At 44.2% G+C, this 19,103-nt stretch overlaps 2 long non-coding RNA genes across 3 annotated transcripts; both read left to right on the forward strand.

The window, feature by feature from the left end:
* Positions 1-960: 960 nt before the first annotated feature.
* LOC132870481 (uncharacterized) lies at positions 961-6,852 on the forward strand. 2 transcript variants are annotated; one of them, XR_009651118.1, is made up of 6 exons: positions 961-1,432; positions 3,514-3,546; positions 3,855-3,887; positions 4,037-4,122; positions 6,394-6,553; positions 6,703-6,852. It is a non-coding gene; the product is annotated as an uncharacterized LOC132870481 (long non-coding RNA). The 2 variants fall into 2 exon arrangements; XR_009651117.1 differs by lacking the exon at positions 3,514-3,546.
* Positions 6,853-7,038: 186 nt separating this feature from the next.
* Positions 7,039-18,896, forward strand: LOC132870482 (uncharacterized). The gene is made up of 3 exons (XR_009651119.1): positions 7,039-8,484; positions 8,776-9,309; positions 18,816-18,896. It is a non-coding gene; the product is annotated as an uncharacterized LOC132870482 (long non-coding RNA).
* The last annotated feature ends 207 nt before the right edge of the window (positions 18,897-19,103 follow it).

Genomic DNA, 19,103 nt, shown 5'->3' on the forward strand with positions numbered 1-19,103 from the left:
CCAAGTTAGCCATAGCAACTGTTAGCATTTACAACCATAGCAAAGATGCTTCACAGACTAGCTTTGCAGGTTTTGGACTGCGTTTTCTAAAGGCGCCGGGCTTCCCTGACCCAACTCGACACGGCTGCCTTTTCGGCTGCTCTAAATGCCGACCGAGTCCTCTCCCAGGGACCGAACTGCCGGACTCTGGTCCACCTGGACAAGGTGGTCTTGGTCAAAGAAGACACACCGCTTCATTTCCTGTTTTGGTAGCTTCGCGTATTCATACGGGGTTTTGTTGACAGTTTTTAGTCCACTTGAATTTGGCCTTTGTAAACGCACACTATCCTGCATGAATTCTCATAGCTAGTGCAGACTATGTGTGGACACGACCTCCTCCCTCACTGCTGTGAGACGTCTCAGCTCTCGGCTCTTTCTCTGTTTCTAATTTCATATGCATGGAATGAATGGAAGGTGAACAATATTTCTAAAGTGGAAAGAATAAAGTAAAAGTGAGTTATAAGTAATTAAGATTAAACATGAGCAAGGAAATGGCAAAGATAAGTTGCCACATGTGCTTGTGTTTGTTTATCATTGTTGTCTCTCTTGTACCTGAACGTCACAGGCTGGGCTCTGTCTTAATTTCCCATGCAGGTCTCCTGTCTCACTCACTGGAGCGACAGAGTGTGTGTATCTCCAGGAGCCTTATTTTAAAAGTTCACAGGAAAAAGGAGATTTTGCATATCAACTAAAGGATTAACTATCTAAGCCAAGCCTGGTTTGTATTCAGTGAAATATAAAAGTGTAGTTACACACAGTCCGTCTAAGAACTACAACACAGTCCCTTTAAGGACTACAACTCCCATCACCGGCTTCCATGTTGACCTGCGTCACGCGGGGGCAGGATCACTAACGTCACATCCTCCATGAAAGCATAAGAAACCCGGAAACTCCTAGCTCATCCTCTTTTGGTGCCATGAATTCAACACGGACACAAGGAGGAATCGCTGCTCACCCGAGCAAACCAGAAAAGACCTCTTTCTTGCAAGATCCACGATTTAGCGCGATTTCTTTCTTACCCTTGGCCAAGGTAGACTCCAGAGTCACACGATCTTTAACTCAATCGAGTTACAACCGGTTTTATTCGTATTAGACGTGAAGTCACGACTGCCGCCCAAGCAGTTTTAATTCAAAGTTATAGGAAAGCGGCTGGACCCTTTCTTTTTCTTAACTGAAGTGCTGTGCACATTGTTTGACCAGAGTTTTTCTTCCCACGAGCCACGAAGCACCGGACCAAGAATTTTCTGCTTTCCACAGACGTGCTCCACGAGCTCCTGTGAAACTCAGCCTCTCCGAGTAATTCCCTGTGCTTCATGGAGATCTCCACAACGGTGTAAACTCCAAAAGTCTCGGGACATCTTCTCATAATCTCGCGAAGAAGTGAAATATGGAAGTAAGACTTGGCATTTTTGGGCATAACAAAACCTAGTCTTAGGAATTAGCTTTTATTGAAATAGTGTGAATTTAAACTCAGGAACAGTTTTAATTGTTTACACTGTTCGACACGCAGCATGTTTAATTGATTTATTTTGTTTTAATCTCTTAATTGTTTTAGTAGATAGGCTGTGCATGCTTCTCTTTATTCCTTATTAACACCTTTGGCCTTAACTCCACGAGGTAGGATCCTTGGGCCTTAGCTAGCCACATATGGCTAATTCTTTGTCTAACTGGCAACCAAAGCTAGCTCACCAGGCCTCACAAACACACCTTAGCTAAACACACGGCTAATTCTTTTGTTTCATTAGCCTCCAGGGCTAATTGTATTGTCTCAAGGGATCACAAGGCCTCCACCACGTGGAGTTAGCTACACAGAGCTAATTTTTTGTCTCTAACACGTGGCAGTCCTCCCCCACACACACAAACACACCATAGCTAGCATTCCTTTACCTTAGCTAGTGTTGGGGTTCAACCCAGTCTGAAACGGTCAATCGGTCAACTTACTTCTTGGGACCCCCGCCCTCGTACCACCCAGACATCTGGAATGGAACACCGCAAAAAAACAGAGAACCAGAGATCGGTTTCACTGCTGTTTAATCGCAGTATTCTCGCCAAAGATGAAAGATTACAAACACCTTTTATAACAAATCATAATCTCTCCAAACGGCTATTGTGTCTGTCGAATGTGTGTGTGTATATGAGCAGGTCTTAATTACTTCATTGTTCAGACATCTTAAAGGTCATTGCTTACGTACCCCCCTTCAGGTCAGGGCACTATGTACTTAAACACAGATAATATATCTAGTCTATGAAGTCTAGTCAAAGAAAAATACATCAGACATTAATACTAATTTAAACAGCAATAGTTTTAAAGGATCTAAAAGCTAAAAGATGAAAAGCTAAAAATATTAAAATCATAACTCTTAACACATGAATGTGTGTCTTGTGCTAAGTCAGCAAATTACATCTTGATTTCAGCAATATGTAGTAAGACAATCATAAGCAAAATAACAAACAATTTTAACAAAGATATGTTATAAATATATGTTATATATTATAAACAAAATAAGAACAAACTTAAACAAAACAGTCATACGAAAAATAAGAAAAATAAGAATATGTCTGGCAAAGCAAAGAAATGCTACTTCACCGGAGGACAGGATTCAGGATTAAACTCATAAAATTTTTAACATTAGAATCATAAAGTCTTAACAATCCTAAGTTATATTCTGTAATTATAAAACTACATTCAACCCTTGGATATGCAGCTGTGAGTGTGTGTTGGTGTGTCTGACATCATATGTAGACCTTCAGGCACCGTTTAGACACATATCTGATCAATAATACACATTTCATATCAAACATAAACAAAATGTTCCCAAACAATGTCCAGCTGAGACAGAAGGTCATTTTAACTGAACCGAAGTTAATCCTTAATTTTGTCACCATTTTAATAAATTACTGCCTTCTTGGCCAAGAATAATACTTATATAAACCTAACAGCTAGCAACCCACGCTAGCCTTTCTTTTGCTAGGCCATAGGCCTTACCACGTGGTGGTCCTCCCCCACACTCACAAACACACCTTAGCTAGCATCCCTTTGTCTTAGCTTAGCCACACGAGGCTAATCTCGGCCTACCCAAACACGTGACGCACACAAACACACCTTAGCTAGCAATCCATGCTAGCCTTCTGCTCAGGCCATAGGGCCTTTCACACACACAGGCCACACACACAAGCACACATTAGCAACACGTGCTAATTCTTTGTTTTACTTAGATAACATTCCTTTGTCTTAGCTAGCAACCAAGCTAGGCCTCACCAGGCCTGACATACACAAACACATCTAAATTAGCACACAAAGCTAATCTCTTGTTTTCACCACAACACACTCACACACGCTCATCAAGTATATCTCACTGTTTGTATATATTTCAACTGCCATTATTCATTTTTATCTTTGTTATAATAAATTCATTTATTATTGAAACTGTGTGTTTGTGTTCCAATACTGATGAGGTCACACAATCTCCAAAGAATTCTAAAGGTGCATACGAGTTATGTAATATGGTAAGTGATCATAATAATTGGGAATATACCATAATTTAGCTGTTTGGTAATTTATTATTAAGCACAAATTAATGGTATTAATTAATGAGACTGATTCCATGAGTGATTTAATGATAATATGAGACTGATTCAATTTAATTATTAACCTTCAGATTTAATGAGACTGATTAATGAGACTGATCACTTAATAATTACCAAATGCACCTACAAAAGCATGCAATTCAGTGACGTATGTGTTAGGTTGTCATGAAACAAAATGCCATAAGTTTTATCAGGCATTCAATATATTTTCAAAATTTGCTTTTCAGCATGGGAAACAACTGATCAAGAAGAAAGGGGAGGTAAGTTGTTTCTATTTAATATTAGCAAAGCATACCCTATGTTTATTCCAAATGTATTGTGGGAATACTGACCATAGTCTCTTAACTTGCTGTGGCAACAGAGGTTTTTATTGTGCTCTCATTTTGAAAATGTTGCCCTTATGTTACAGAATGAGCATGGGAGCCACACAGGTGTGAAGGACAAAGATGGAGGGAGGCCGAGCAGCAAAGGGCAGCAGGCCACACTTGAACCCAGGTCACTAAAGCCTCACTCACAGCCCACTACTATGGGTGGTCTACAGTAAAAAAATTGGCAAAACCATGCTTGAGACTTGCGCGGCACTTGCGTGTGTTCAGCGCCGTAGAAGGTCACAGACTGCCCATGGAGACTTTTGTTCCCACACATGCAAATTCTAGGGGTCTTGCGACAAATCAAGAACGCAGACAGTACGTACGGGACCCATACTCCTTTTTTACACCTGAACCAAGTCAGCAGCGCGGCTAGTAGGGGCATTTTGCTATGACAGTAAGACGCATGAGTGACACACAGTCATTGTACGAGTGACGTGCCTCAGAAGTACTACACAAGTATTCCACACTTGCTATTTGTGCGGCCCGCAAGACAGAAGTACATCTCACTTTCTACCCCTACTGTATGTGTGGTGTGCACACAGCGCACGCGACCTGCACACAGCACATGTGACACGAAGGGCAAGACTCTGGGTATACGGTATATATTGGGGAGGAACGAAGGAACGGATTATGTAGCGTGTAGCATTGTAGAAGGGAAGAAGACCACCTCATTTGCTGTTTTTATTTGAGTATATGTTAATTTACTATGCAAATGTCAAATAATAAAACGAGTATAACGGAATAACGCATTTTATTACACTGTAAAAAATCCCAACTAAATAGCCCAACAGTTTGAGCACTGAAACACACTCTGACTCCGAGCTGCTGTCCTGCTCCTGCTGAGTGGTGGGACGGGGTGTCGGGATGTCCTTGTCCTCATCACTGAGCATGTCACAATGGCCTGACAGCGATGATGGGATTGCAGTGTCCTCACTTCTGGGCGTCGTTAGCTGAAACATACATGAAAATCAGCATCTATAATATTAATTACATAAACATATAGATACTGGGGGCGGCACAGTGGTGTAGTGGTTAGCGCTGTTGCCTCACAGCAAGAAGGTCCGGGTTCGAGCCCCGTGGCCAGTGAGGGCCTTTCTGTGTGGAGTTTGCATGTTCTCCCCGTGTCTGCGTGGGTTTCCTCCGGGTGCTCCGGTTTCCCCCACAGTCCAAAGACATGCAGGTTAGGTTAACTGGTGACTCTAAATTGAGCGTAGGTGTGAATGTGAGTGTGAATGGTTGTCTGTGTCTATGTGTCAGCCCTGTGATGACCTGGCGACTTGTCCAGGGTGAACCCCGCCTTTCGCCCGTAGTCAGCTGGGATAGGCTCCAGCTTGCCTGCGACCCTGTAGAACAGGATAAAGCGGCTACAGATAATGAGATGAGATATAGATACTGAAATGAATGTTTAAAGCATGTGTATTTACCTGTGGAAATCCCTCTGGCGGGGTGCTGTGCCTTCTGCCAGCTTGAAGGCAAACTTCTCCCTGTCCGTGCGGGGTTCGCCGGTGCTGCTACCATCATCATCAAATTCTTCCTCCTCCTACCCCTCTGCTGTTTCAGGCTGGGTTACTTCACTTTTGCTCGCTTCTTCTTGGGTCCCATTTTCTAAACTTTAAACTGAAAATTTTTTTATTTTTCCCACAAAATATCCAATGTTCTTCAGTCAAAAAACAGATGCAGAATGCTGCTGACATGTTGGTTTTATACCCCCTCCTGGCTTCCGTCACACACAAGTTATGAGTGATTGTAACGTGTTAATCACATGCGTCACACACGCTTCACAAATGCGGCCCGAACTCGTAGCACAGGAAACTGGTAAAATGCAAGTCTCACACACTCCACACTCACTGAACACACACTGATCACGTGCATCAGATATACGCTTTCCACGAGCTAACGGCACAATTTTTCCCATGTCTCGAGGAAGTCAGGCATGCAACCTGTACTTGACAAGTACTTTGCCTGTACTCCTCCCCCAAACTTTCCCCCGGGTTCACTGCGACCGTGCCGCATGGCTGCGAGCTACAAAACCCTGTGACTCGTGCATGTCCAAAACACTTATGGCGGGTTGTGAGTGAGGCTTAAGGGAAGAAAAGAGCCTCACAGCATAACCTCTGCCCTGTGAGCCACTGGGGCTCCTCATTTAACCCACAGTAAGGTAACAGTGTATGGAATGGCAGTGTAAGCTCTGCACATTTGTGACATCATCGAAGGGGGGCCTTCTTAAACACTACCGACTGAAACATGGACATTTTGGTCGTGGACATTTTCTGGCTTGTATTCATTTGAACTGTCCGTGTTCATTTAAAACTTGGGGTGGCTTGTGTACATGCTTGTATAGAGCTCACAAATCAGAGGAAACTGAAAGTGATGTATCTCCCACATTATCCTTCAGGAGAAAGCAGAGAACACCAAGATCAACAGCAGCTCTACATTCTGTCTGAATTAAAGAAGAGAGACAGGGCGATCATCAATGAATTGTTGTCCAACACTTTTGCTCATAGAAGACAGGATGTCATCAGTCTTCAAATGAGCATCAAAGAGATCAAGGAAAGGTGGCCTGCCTTGTTCGACATTTCTGCAACACAGTTTATTGCAAATACACCTTGGGCAGAAGAGTCTGAAATTCAGAAATTGTATTGTTTAAATCTAACTTTGTAAATTGGGCCCTGTCCTTTTTTGTCTTCTTTTTTTTCCCCTTCAGGTCAATGCTGAGTTTCAATGAATTACCACTGTAAATCTTGAGGCCAAATTCATGTTCATGTTGGACTACTACACCCCTAAACTGCTTGCCATCTTCCAAGCCAAGAAAGGTGCTGCTGGAGAGAGACATCATGCAGAAATGAATGTTCTACTCCAGGTATTCCAGTTTACTCCTCTGTTGAGATGCTTCTTTCCCCTACCTGTCTTGTCAAGTCAAATTTATTTGTATAGCGCTTTTAACAATAAACATTGTCGCAAAGCAGCTTTACACAATTTGAACGACTTAAAACATGAGCTAATTTTATCCCTAATCTATCCCCAGTGAGCAAGCCTGTGGCGATGGTGGCAAGGAAAAACTCCCTCAGATGACATGAGGAAGAAACCTCGAGAGGAACCAGACTCAAAAGGGAACCCATCCTCATTTGGGCAACAACCGACAGCATGACTATAATATTAACAGTTTTAACAAGAAGTCAGTTTTGTTGATGTTATAAACTCTTCATTGATGGAAACTTGAGTGCAAAACTGTTCATGACAACTGCAGTCCTAAAGTTAGCAAGTCGACTGTAGTCTTCAGCCATAAAAGCATTACTGTAAGAGTCCAGAGTGTCCTCCAAGTGTGACTTTTAACTGTCCTCATGGGGCCATCCTCCACAGGAGTGATGCTATGAGACTCCAACCAGACACAGAGCACCAGGATGGATCAGGCAGGTCTGAGGAGCAGAAGAGGTTCAGCATCTCAATCCCAGGACCAACATGTAACTCAGAGGGACAGATTTGGGGGGAGGGGGAGGGGGAGAGAGGGAGAGAAAACACAGGTTGTTAGGTATGCCCAATGTCACCTGAATAAGTAGGAACAGTATACATATTGCACTGAGTACAAGCAGGGACTCCGGCAACTAACTATGACAGCATAACTAAAAGGGGAGAGCCAGAAGGTAACACAGGCATAAGGGGCCCCGGGACATAAAACAGCAGCCACTACACCGTCAACAAACTCGAGTGAGCAAGCGAGTGGGGACTGACAGCATCCATACATCCCAGTTTACCAAAACACTCTGTCTGAGGATCCTCCAGATCTACTCCTTTACCTCATAAACACCATTAACACAAGGCTTGACTAAACAGATATGTTTTCAGCCCAGACTTAAACACTGAGAAGAGTGGTCTTGTCACCACTCTTTTCTCTTCTAAACCTAATTTACTTCTCTAATAACTGACTCTGTACTCTCTTCTTGCATTCAACACAAACTCATATGTCTCATGCAGCCTTTACCCTTATTCCACCACAGTGTTTCTCAGTCTCCGCTAACTATCTATTTCTTCTTCACATGCAACATACACTCTCCACATTATTGTTCCTCTAACCATCTGCCTACCAGAATGTTTTATCTTTCATTCCTTTTTTCTCTGTTTCAGTGTGATTATATTCTGAGTGGACTTTTAAAAAAATATCACATGGCAAACATGACTTCAAGGTTGCGGTGATCACTTCAGATAAGGGCTGAATGATATAATGAATTTTAATAGAAATTGTAATGTTTTAACAACTGCTTCAGTAAATTCTGTTTCATATTTTTTTCAGTCAAACCTGTTATAATATTTAAAGTAAAAGGGCCAAAATGTGCACTGAGGAGAGTGACTGCTGTATCTTGTCAGCTGTTTAAATACATTTTCTCCTTAACAGAGTGGAATTCCCATTGAGAAAACCAGAGAAGTTGTCATCCGATGTCTCATTGATCACCTGGGTGAAGATGTGGGTGCCTTAATCAAGGAGTTTGAGGTGAGTGCAATAAATGGCTTTCAGTGTTCTCCCGACAGTAATCTGTAAATTTGAAGGTGTTTCCGCTGAATGGGTCCTCTTGAAACATATGGTGTTTCGATATGAATGAGAATATGCACGGATACCTTCATTAGTGGTGAAGTCATTATTATTGTGATTTGCATGTGTCTGTTCACATCATTCAAGTTTGTTATATATGCTAGTTAAAATAATAGTTGTTAGTTTGGTACTTTTATTTTATTTTGGTGACGTCCTGCCTGCTATAACCAGTTTCCTTTACACTGTCTACAGAATGTTGATGATTCACCCATCAGTGTGGAAGAAGAGCTTGTGGCGAAATACATTCTGTCCCTGAGACATAAGGTTTTTCCCTGTGACTGTCACCTTTAAAAGCACACTAACATGACACAGCACTCACCTCATTAACATTTGCTTCATCACTCAACACACAACACCTGCGGACGCTGATTGGGGGAGTGGCCACACGAAGCGCTTGCTTTAAAATGGCACTATGCTGCATACGTAGCGAGGAGGAAGTGTAGCGCAGCAGAGCTCCGTTTGGTTCCTGTGCGAGCAAGCGTGAAGGTGCGATTCTGGAGTGGATGCTAAACCAAGTGGAAGAATTGTACATTGTTGCCGACGACGGAATCCGCGGCGGAGATTTGCAAGCTGACCCAAGCAAGATTTCCGGGATGGAGGTACATCGCAAGCCACAGGTCAGAGGAGCACATAGCTACTTCAAGCCCGATGCGGGAAGCGGATGGCTAAGGACTGTTGAAGCTTCAGATCCAGGACAGTCCAGTTTACACAGCCAGCTCCAGAACTGTGAGTTAAAGCATTTATCCACACACCCCTTGCTGCTCGTTTACCAAGTGCTACTGGAACTACAAACTCACTCTCCCTCCACACACGCTAACATCCATAAACACACACACACACACACATGAGCACTGGGTTTACACGGCATTTTTTTTTATTTTTCATACCCCTTTCGCTGTTTTGGGAGCATAAGAACATTATGGAGTTGTATTGATGCCATTATTTTTTTTAAGTAAAGAGTATGCACATTTAAAACCTACTTTTGTTATTGTTTATTACTGCTGGCGGTGGTTACTTTTAAGTGGCAGGAATTTGGGCCTGCCTGGCACCCGAACTAAAATTTATACTTGAACCTTGGGTAACACCGTTACAGAATTGGCACCTGAACAGGGACATGAACTGTAATTAACAGGACATGAACTGTAATTAACCAGGGACATGAACTGTAATTAACCAGGGACATGAACTGTAATTAACAGGACATGAACTGTAATTAAGAGGACATGAACTGTAATTAACCAGGGACATGAACTGTAATTAACGGGACTTGAACTGCTTAGTGACTGCTCCTTGGACTTTTTGGACTTGTGGGACACTTAAAAAAAAAAAAACTACTGTTGAATTGAGCGCTGTATTGATGGTGGTGTGCATGCTATGCTGTGCTATCACTGCTATGCTGTGTTATCACTGATACTGTGCTGATATTGGTGTTTTGAACCTGTGCTCAGGTCTCTGTTAAATTTTTATCACACTGCTGAATTTTCTTTGTGTAATAATAATCTTTGATAACTGTGTAACTTGTTACTTTTCAAGTGGGGTACATTTTGTTACAAACATACAGACACACAAAAAACCACAAACATTTCAAACATCATTTTTCACATCATTTAATAACCAATAACAACCTATGTCACAACCTAAAGCCGCAATGTCAGAACGGGAGAGCCACACAGACGTCTCCACATCTCCTGACACACAAACCTCACCACCTGACATAAGCACACCTCAAATTGAGCATCGGGTGTTCCTCCATCCTCCTTTTCATAGCGATACCTCTTTCATTCTTACTAGCCCTGGAGTTCTTGGTACTGCTACTGCAGACCAGCTGCCTATGGTGTCTACAGTGCCCCCTTCATTGACCGCTGAGCCATCCAACTTGCTAACAGCTGCACTACAGACTACTGGTTCAGGCTACACTCAGGCCGCAGCTGCCTCTCCATTAGATATGGATTTGGACACTTCTCCATCATGGTCTTCAGACATCTCACTGCAGCGTGACTTGCCTATGGAGCTCCCAACACCAGCACGAAAGCTCGGCGCACTGGCACTAAAAACTCCTGACAATTGGGCCCTGATATTTCAGAAACTGGAACAACAGGACGCTCAACTCAGTAAGGTCACTAAACTAGTGGCCAGGAGCCGCTTTCACTTGGAGGCCAAGTTGGAGGTAGTGTCTGAAATGGCAAAAACAGAATTCGCAAAACTCAGTGCAGCACTCACAGCTAGTACACAGAAAACAGAGAATGAATGGGATAAGTTGCTGAAGGCCATTAAAACCATTATCACAGAAGAAGTTAAAAACCAAAGTATTACACAACTGGAAGAAATCCGTTTCATGGTCGAACAGTTACAGGCCGAGGTACAGCAGGAGATCTTGTCCCAGAGGAGGGTTTTTGCAGCAGACTGTGGACATCTGTCATAGTACATGGACAGCTGTGTTAGAATTACCAACCAAATAAACACACCTTTAGGACATCTACCAGCACACATAACAAAAGAGTACAACATACTTACCAACAAGATAACAGAGTTAGAGAAAAAGATTGAGCAACACATCTCAACCACATCTCCTCTTACTGGCATGAGGCCATCAGTAACCCCACACACTACAGCTACAGCCACTCCAGTTTCATTGCCCACAATGCCACCTACTGGAACAAAGTCTGGTCATCTAAAAGTTCTAAAACTGTCATTTCCTACCTTTGGCAAGGCAAGCGACGATCCAGACCCTGTCCTTTACCTCTCTAAGTGCCGTGACTTTCTAGCCATCTCTGTCTGATGCAGAGATTCTGGCTACCTTCCGAACTGTCCTGCATGGCACAGCCAGAGATTGGTGGGAGATTGCCATGACTGAGGTCCTTACCTGGGCCCAGTTCCAGAAAAAATTTCTGTCAGCATTCCTGTCTGATGATTATGAAGAGGAGCTCACGGACCGAGTACGAAACCGATGGCAGACAGAAAATGAGTCCATCCATGATTTTGCCTTCTCTCACCGTGCCCTTTGTAAACAATGGAAACCCACCATCACTGAGGCTGAGATAGTGAAGCTCATTCTAAAAAATGTCAAACCACAGCTGGCTACTTACTTATGGGGTCGGGCTCAGAATGTTGAGTTGGTGAAGCTCAGCCATCAGCTGGAAAAAGACTTAGAACAACAGTCCTTGTATGAAGCACAGCATGGTACGCATGACAAAAGTGCACAGAGGGCGAAAAACACTCCCAAATCTACAGACTTGGACACGCCTTCTATTACGTGCTGGTGCTGTAAAGGTCAACATCCACCTGGCTCTTGCCCTCAATACCAACCATCTCCGGGAGGCCGTTAGTCCACACAACACTGTCCCAAGAACACGTCTTGACCATCTAAGCCAGCACAGCAGGGCAATGGCAACATCAACCTTACCACTACAAAGAGTTTGAAGAACCAGATCAAAGGTATGTCTACCACAACACCGGGAAGCACCTTCAATATTTCCCAGCAGCTGGTAGTCACAGTCAACATCGGACCTTGGAATGGCAGGGCTATCTTTGATACTGGGGCAAGCTATACACTCTTCCACAAACAGGTCTGGAAAGCTCTCAAAAGGCCCAAGGAAGACCTGGAGCCTTGGACAAGCGGACCTCTCTTCCTCGCTAAAGGAGAGACTGAGACGCCCCTTGGAAAGGCTGAAGTAACCATCAACTTGGGTGAGGTTTCATGCACGTATGAAGTGGCAGTCCTGTCCCCAAAAGCTTTGGCCTACAAAGCAGTTCTTGGCCTCGATTACTTATTTCACAGTGGACTGTAAATCCATGCAGCTGACTGTCAGTACAGATTCAAGAGGAGACCAGAGAGATATCTGTTCCAGCAAAATGATGAACAAACCACCCTTTACACTGCACCACTCAGGGCTACTCTTATGTCTTGCATACCCCCTCCTTGCTTGCCCCCACAGCCTGTGGCACTCACCGCTCAAGACTACATTGATCTTGCAGTAGAGAATGCTGAGGTGAAAGAGTGGGAGAAGGCTGGTTTCAGACAGCTTCTGGAGTCCAAACCAGACCTATGTTCTTTGAAGCCAGGAAGGACTGATGTGTTAAAGCACCACATCCATACCACCAGTGAAGTGATGATCAAGCAAAACCCCTACAGGATGTCTGTGCAAAAACGTCAAGTCGTGGAGCAGCATCTGAAGGACATGCTTGATCAAGGTGTGATCGAACCATCTTACTCCGGGTGGACCTCACCAGTCATCCTTGTCCCAAAGAAATGTGGAACACTTAGGTTCTGTGTTGATTATAGAAAGTTAAATGCAGTCACAGAAACCGACGCATACCCACTGCCCAACATCAATGAACTTCTAGACTCACTTGCTGGCTCCACTGTCTTCTCCACTCTAGACCTAAACAGTGGCTATTGGCAGGTTGCCATGAACGCTGCAAGTGTGGCCAAGACAGCTTTTGTGACCCACATGTGACCCACACTCAAAACACATTTGTACTCCTTGGCCTTTGCCTCCTAGTTTATCTTTTTTCTTTTATCCCTATCTTTTATCTTGCCTTTTTATTGCACTTGTCTGTTGGAATGCTTTTTGTATTTTATGTATTTTATTCTTGCTGCTTGACCATGTCTCGCTTTTAGCTTATTTTTATTATTTAATTCTAGTCTTTTAGTTTGACACTGTACAGCACTTTGGCCAGTTCTTGCTGTTTTTAAATGTGCTATATAAATTAAACTTACTTACTTACTTAACATGGGCACTTTCCAGTTCAGAGTCATGCCTTTTGGACTCAAAAACGCCCCAGCCAGTTTCCAATGCCTAATGCAGGGGTGTCCAAACTGATCCATAAAGGGCCGTGTGGCTGCAGGTTTTCATTCCAGCCATGCAGCAGCACACCTGACTTGGCTCATTCAATCAACTGAACTGTCTTCACACAGTCAAATACTTGCAGCCACACCCACCCTTGATTAAAGGGTGGGTGTGTCAGTTGATTGAATAAGCCAAATCAGGTGTGCTGCTGCATGGTTGGAATGAAAACCTGCAGCCACACGGCCCTTTACGGATCAGTTTGGACACCCCTGGCCTAATGGATCTGGTGTTGGCTGAGCTTAAAGGAAAAGTGTGTCTAGTGTACCTAGATGATATTGTGATCTACTCACCGTCCATCCAACGTCATTTCCAAGACCTTCATGCCGTTCTGGAAAAGCTTCAAGCAGCAGGACTCACCTTGAACCTGAAAAAGTCCAAGTTCTGCATGAAGGAGATAAAGTACCTGGGCCATGTCGTCTCCGCCCAAGGAACCACTGCAGACCCCATGAAGGTGGAGGCCATCAAGGCTTACCCGGCTCCAACAACGATCAAGGAGGTGCAGAGATTCCTTGGCCTTGCAGGATGGTACCACCGGTTTGTACCTGGATTCTCTCAAATCGCAGAACCACTCAAAGCTCTCAAGAAGAAAGGTCGTGTCTTCCAGTGGGATGAGAAGTGTGAGAAAGCTTTTCAAACCTTAAAAGACCACCTTACGTCTCCTCCTGTCCTTGGTCATCCTGACCTAGAACTTCCTTTCTTCATCTACACAGACGCCAGTGACTTGTGGCTTGGTGCCATCTTGGCACAAAAGAAGGGGATCGGCCATGAAGAGGTCATTGCTTTCGCAAGCAGAAGTTTAAACAAGGCTGAAAGGAACTACTCCGCGACGGAGAAGGAATGTCTCACGATCGTCTGGGCGCTGGAAAAATGGCAGCACTACCTGGAACCCAAACTGTTCACAGTAGTGACTGATCATGCCTCCTTGCAGTGGGTATTCAGCAGCACCAAGACCTCCAGTCGTCTCCTCCGTTGGGCCCTTCGCCTCCAGAAGTTCAACTTTATCATTGAATACCGCAAAGGGAAACTCAATGTAGCACCGGACACCCTTTCTCAATGTCCTGTGGGGCCTTCGTGCATGTTGGCTGTGAGCCAAAAGGAACCACAAGATTTTCCTTTCTCCACCATGACCTTGTGGGAGGAACAGCACAAAGACCCCCAGATAGAGAAAATCATGAAAGATCTGGCTAAAGGCTGTGAAGACATCAGAGAGAACTATGCCATGGTTGATGACCTGCTTTACAGAATGATCAAGCTGGATGACGATGACAAGAAGCATCACTTTCGTGTGTGGATACCAAAGACACTAATACCTCCACTCCTGGCAGCATACCATGACTCCCCCTGGTGTGGACACCAAGGTATGTTCAAGACCTACAAACGTATTCACCACGTGGCTTTCTGGCCTAAGATGTGGGATGAAGTGCGGAGCTATGTTCGTGCCTGTACAGTTTGCCAGACACGCAAAGGAGGCAATCAGAAGCCATGTGGGAAACTCCAACAAACCACTGTGAGCTATCCCAATGAGATGCTTGGAATTGACCTCATGGGACTTCTACCCCGCAGTCCGGACAGATATGAATATCTACTTGTCCTCGTCGATGAGTACACCCGCTGGGTAGAGTTATTTTCCCCTCCGTACAGCATCCTCTGCCATGGTAGTTCGCATCATCCATAATGAAATACTTACCCGCTGGGGCATACCCGATTATATCCTGTCTGATAGAGGGCCTCAGTTTGTGTCCAGCTTGTTCAAGGAACTCTGTCACACTTGGTCAGTCACCCCCAAACTTACCACAACATACCATCCACAAACCAACTTGACTGAAAGGGTTAACAGGAATCTGAAATCCATGATCGCATCCTATGTCTCAGATAACCATCGAAAATGGGACCAATACTTACCTGAATTCCGATTTGCCTTCAACTCTGCTGTTCATGAGACAACTGGGACTACTCCTGCCAAGCTGCACCTTGGGAGAAAGCTGCATAGTCCCATAGACAAACTCCTCAGAGGACAAAACCTTACCCCTGACGATGCCAGATACGATGTTGTGCAACACCTAAAAGACCTGCAAAAGAAAGCACACATTAGCAGTAAGAAAGCAAAGGCAAGACAACTTATGAACTACAATAAGAACAGAAAAGAAGTTCAGTATGTACCTAAGGACAGAGTGTGGGTGCGCAACCATGCTCAGTCATCTAAGGCCAAACACTTTTCTGCAAAGCTGGCACCAAAGTGGAAGGGACCCTACAGAGTCTTACGGCAGTTGGGCCCTGTGAACTTTGAGGTGGTACAGGAAGACTCTGGGGAAGACCTGAGCAATGTCCACATCAACAACCTCAAACCCTGCTTTCCCACAGCAGCTGAGATTGAGAGACAGGAAATGGAGGCAAGGCAAGGCAAGTTTATTTATATAGCACATTTCATACACAGTGGCAATGTGTGAGTCAATTAAAAAAAGAAGAAACCTTTATTTGTCACATGCACACTTCAAGCACAGTGAAATTCATCCTCTGCATTTAACCCATCTGAAGCAGTGAACACACGTGCGCACACCCAGAGCAGTGGGCAGCCCAGAGGACCCGGGGAGCAGTCAGGGGCTCAGTACCTTGCTCAAGGGCACCTCAGCCCAAGGCCACCCCATGTCAACCTAACTGCATGTCTTTGGACTGTGGGGGAAACCAGAGCACCTGGAGGAAACCCACGCAGACATGGGGAGAACATGCAAACTCCACACAGAAAGGCCCTCGCCGGCCACTGGGTTCGAACCCAGAACCTTCTTGCTGTGAGGCGACTGTGCTAACCACTACACCACCATGCCGCCTGATGCATCCGCATTATGGTGTAACTTATACACCATAATGTGGAAGCATCACTTGCGTTGGCTGGGTCATGTGTATCGGATGGAGGACTCGTGAATTCCAAAATCAGTTCTCTACGGTGAACTAACTGATGCCAAACGCTCCATATGCTCCGTTTCAAAGATGTCGTAAAGCGTGATTTGAAAGACTTCAACATTGTACTAGCTAATTGGGAAGTCATGCAGCTGATAGACATGCCTGGGGTCAGCTCTATATGATGGCGCAACAGCACCATCCAGAAACTTTGAAGAGCTACGTCACCACCAGCACCTGACCAGAATGAGACGGCAGCAGCGCCTACAATACGTCTAAAGCCCGTAAACACTATCATCAAGTTTTTGATGTAAAGGCCAACACAGTGTCCCAGATTTATGGAATTGGAGTTGAAATACACTTGCTCTCACACGTTATAATTTCTACAATAACGCCTCATTCACAGCAGTGTGTACAGCAGATGCTCCACTGATGATAAACAGATTAAAAACCTGTGTGCTCAGTTTTCATGGCAAGTTCTGACAGGGTTACACAGACTTCAGCTCGCACACTTTAGAGTCACATGACCATGCTGAAATAGTTTTCTGTACACCCCCCCCACACACACACACACCCCAGACCTGTCTTGTGTCATGTTCCATTACTCCTGCACATTTTTTTTTTGTGTGTGTGTGTGTGTGTGTGTGTGTGTGTGTTGTATTAAGTATAAGTCATTGTATGTTTGCTCTGTGTGCTATATAATTTTTTTCTCTGGAATAGTGAAGCATGTTTGCAGCTTGATGTTAAGAATAATTTTTTTTTTTATCTTCTGTTCCCGGTGGCACGGTGGTGTAGTGGTTAGCGCTGTCGCCTCACAGCAAGAAGGTCCTGGGTTCGAGCCCCGGGGCCGGCGAGGGCCTTTCTGTGTGGAGTTTGCATGTTCTCCCCGTGTCCGCGTGGGTTTCCTCCGGGAGCTCCGGTTTCCCCCACAGTCCAAAGACATGCAGGTTAGGTTAACTGGTGACTCTAAATTGACCGTAGGTGTGAATGTGAGTGTGAATGGTTGTCTGTGTCTATGTGTCAGCCCTGTGATGACCTGGCGACTTGTCCAGGGTGTACCCCGCCTTTCGCCCGTAGTCAGCTGGGATAGGCTCCAGCTTGCCTGCGACCCTGTAGAAGGATAAAGCGGCTAGAGATGAGATGAGATCTTCTGTTCCCCTCTTTGATTAAGTTGATGTGATTGGATATGGGCATTCCCCTTTCCCTGAAATGAAACACACAGTAGTGCTGTGCTGGAATTGTAACCCAGAGCATCAGTCATGCAGTGGCTCACACGGCCATACTAATCACAAAAGCAGGGAATAACTATTGTGCAGACTGATTAGACCTTCCAAACAAAACAATCAGAATCAAAATCCATTGAAAACTCAGGGAGGAGTAGCAATTTTTGTGAATTGTGGCTGGCTGGATGGATGGAAGGATGACAGACCGACAGACAACTGATGACGCGTGATGGCAGTAGCTCATTGGCCTATGGTCATATGTGCTAACAGCATGTGTGACTGGTTGTTAGTTTCAGGTGAAACAGGAATGTGTAAACAGCAGTGTGGAGATGTTGGGGTTATTAGTGTCTTTGTGCTGTTGCGTCCTGACAGTGATTAGCCATGTGTGACTAACATTAAAACACACAGTTGATTCTCCAGTTGTACTCCATACCAATTTAAGCTCATTACCTGAATTATTTTAATAATTTATAACAAAATATTTCATTCATTATCAACATTTTTAAAGTGATCTCACAGTGTTTTTCCCTCACAGCTTCAGGGTCCCAGGTTTGATCCTGAGCTCAGGTTACTGTCCATGTGGAGTTTCACATGTTCTCTCTGTGTCCATATCAGGTTCCTTCTGGGTCCTCTTAAGCTACTTTTTGACCAGCAGGGAACAGATTCTTGAACCGGTTCCAGACAGGATTCTTGAACCTTAGTGCCAAGTAGTGAACCAGCCTACATTCGTCATGGTTCATGCTGTGAAACCAGTTATATTTTGGTTCCATCTGGGAACTGACTTTTCGGGTTTTGAACCAATTTATTTTTGGTTGAAATGCTCTGAATGGTTCAGAATCTGGTGCATGAACCAGAACAGAACCTGAGCCCTGCTGGTGGAAAACAGGGCTACTGGAGCGTAACCAGTCAACTTATAGCTGCTGATATTCACAGAGAAGTTTAAATGGAATTACAACAAACCACATCATACATTACATCTTATAAGAGATTGACATTTATTAGAATGTATGATTGTAGTCATTAATGACTCAGTTGCAGACCTCTCTCTGACTGTTAGAGGATATGATCAGGTGATGCACCTGGACAGTGCTGTTTCTTGTCGGTGTCTGCTGCAGCTGTTAACAGACAACAAGTCTATGTTACCTCTAGTTATGCTGTTATAGTTAGTCTTGCCAGAGTCCATGTTTACACTCAGCATACACTGTTCTTAACCATTAGGTGACACTGGGCATACCTAACAACCTGTGTTTCTCTCTCTGTCCAGTTACCCATCTCTCCTCAGATACCATCAGAGGTGGACAAAGTACCCAACTTCATTACTTAAGTCAAAATACAGATCCCACAGGTCAGCTGTTACTCCAATACAAATGAAAGTTGTACAGTCAAATTTTTACTTAAAGTACTGAAGTATTTGCTTTTAAAAATACTTAAGTATTAAAAGTACATTTTCTGTCAGTGCATTGTTGTATTATTGCCACAACGCTTACAAAACCTAATGCCTCTGAAACACCTGACTGGATTTACTGACTAACTTGTAGAACTTAAAGAATAA

This window comes from Neoarius graeffei, chromosome 22, assembly GCF_027579695.1.
Source record: "Neoarius graeffei isolate fNeoGra1 chromosome 22, fNeoGra1.pri, whole genome shotgun sequence".
Taxonomy (NCBI): domain Eukaryota; kingdom Metazoa; phylum Chordata; class Actinopteri; order Siluriformes; family Ariidae; genus Neoarius; species Neoarius graeffei.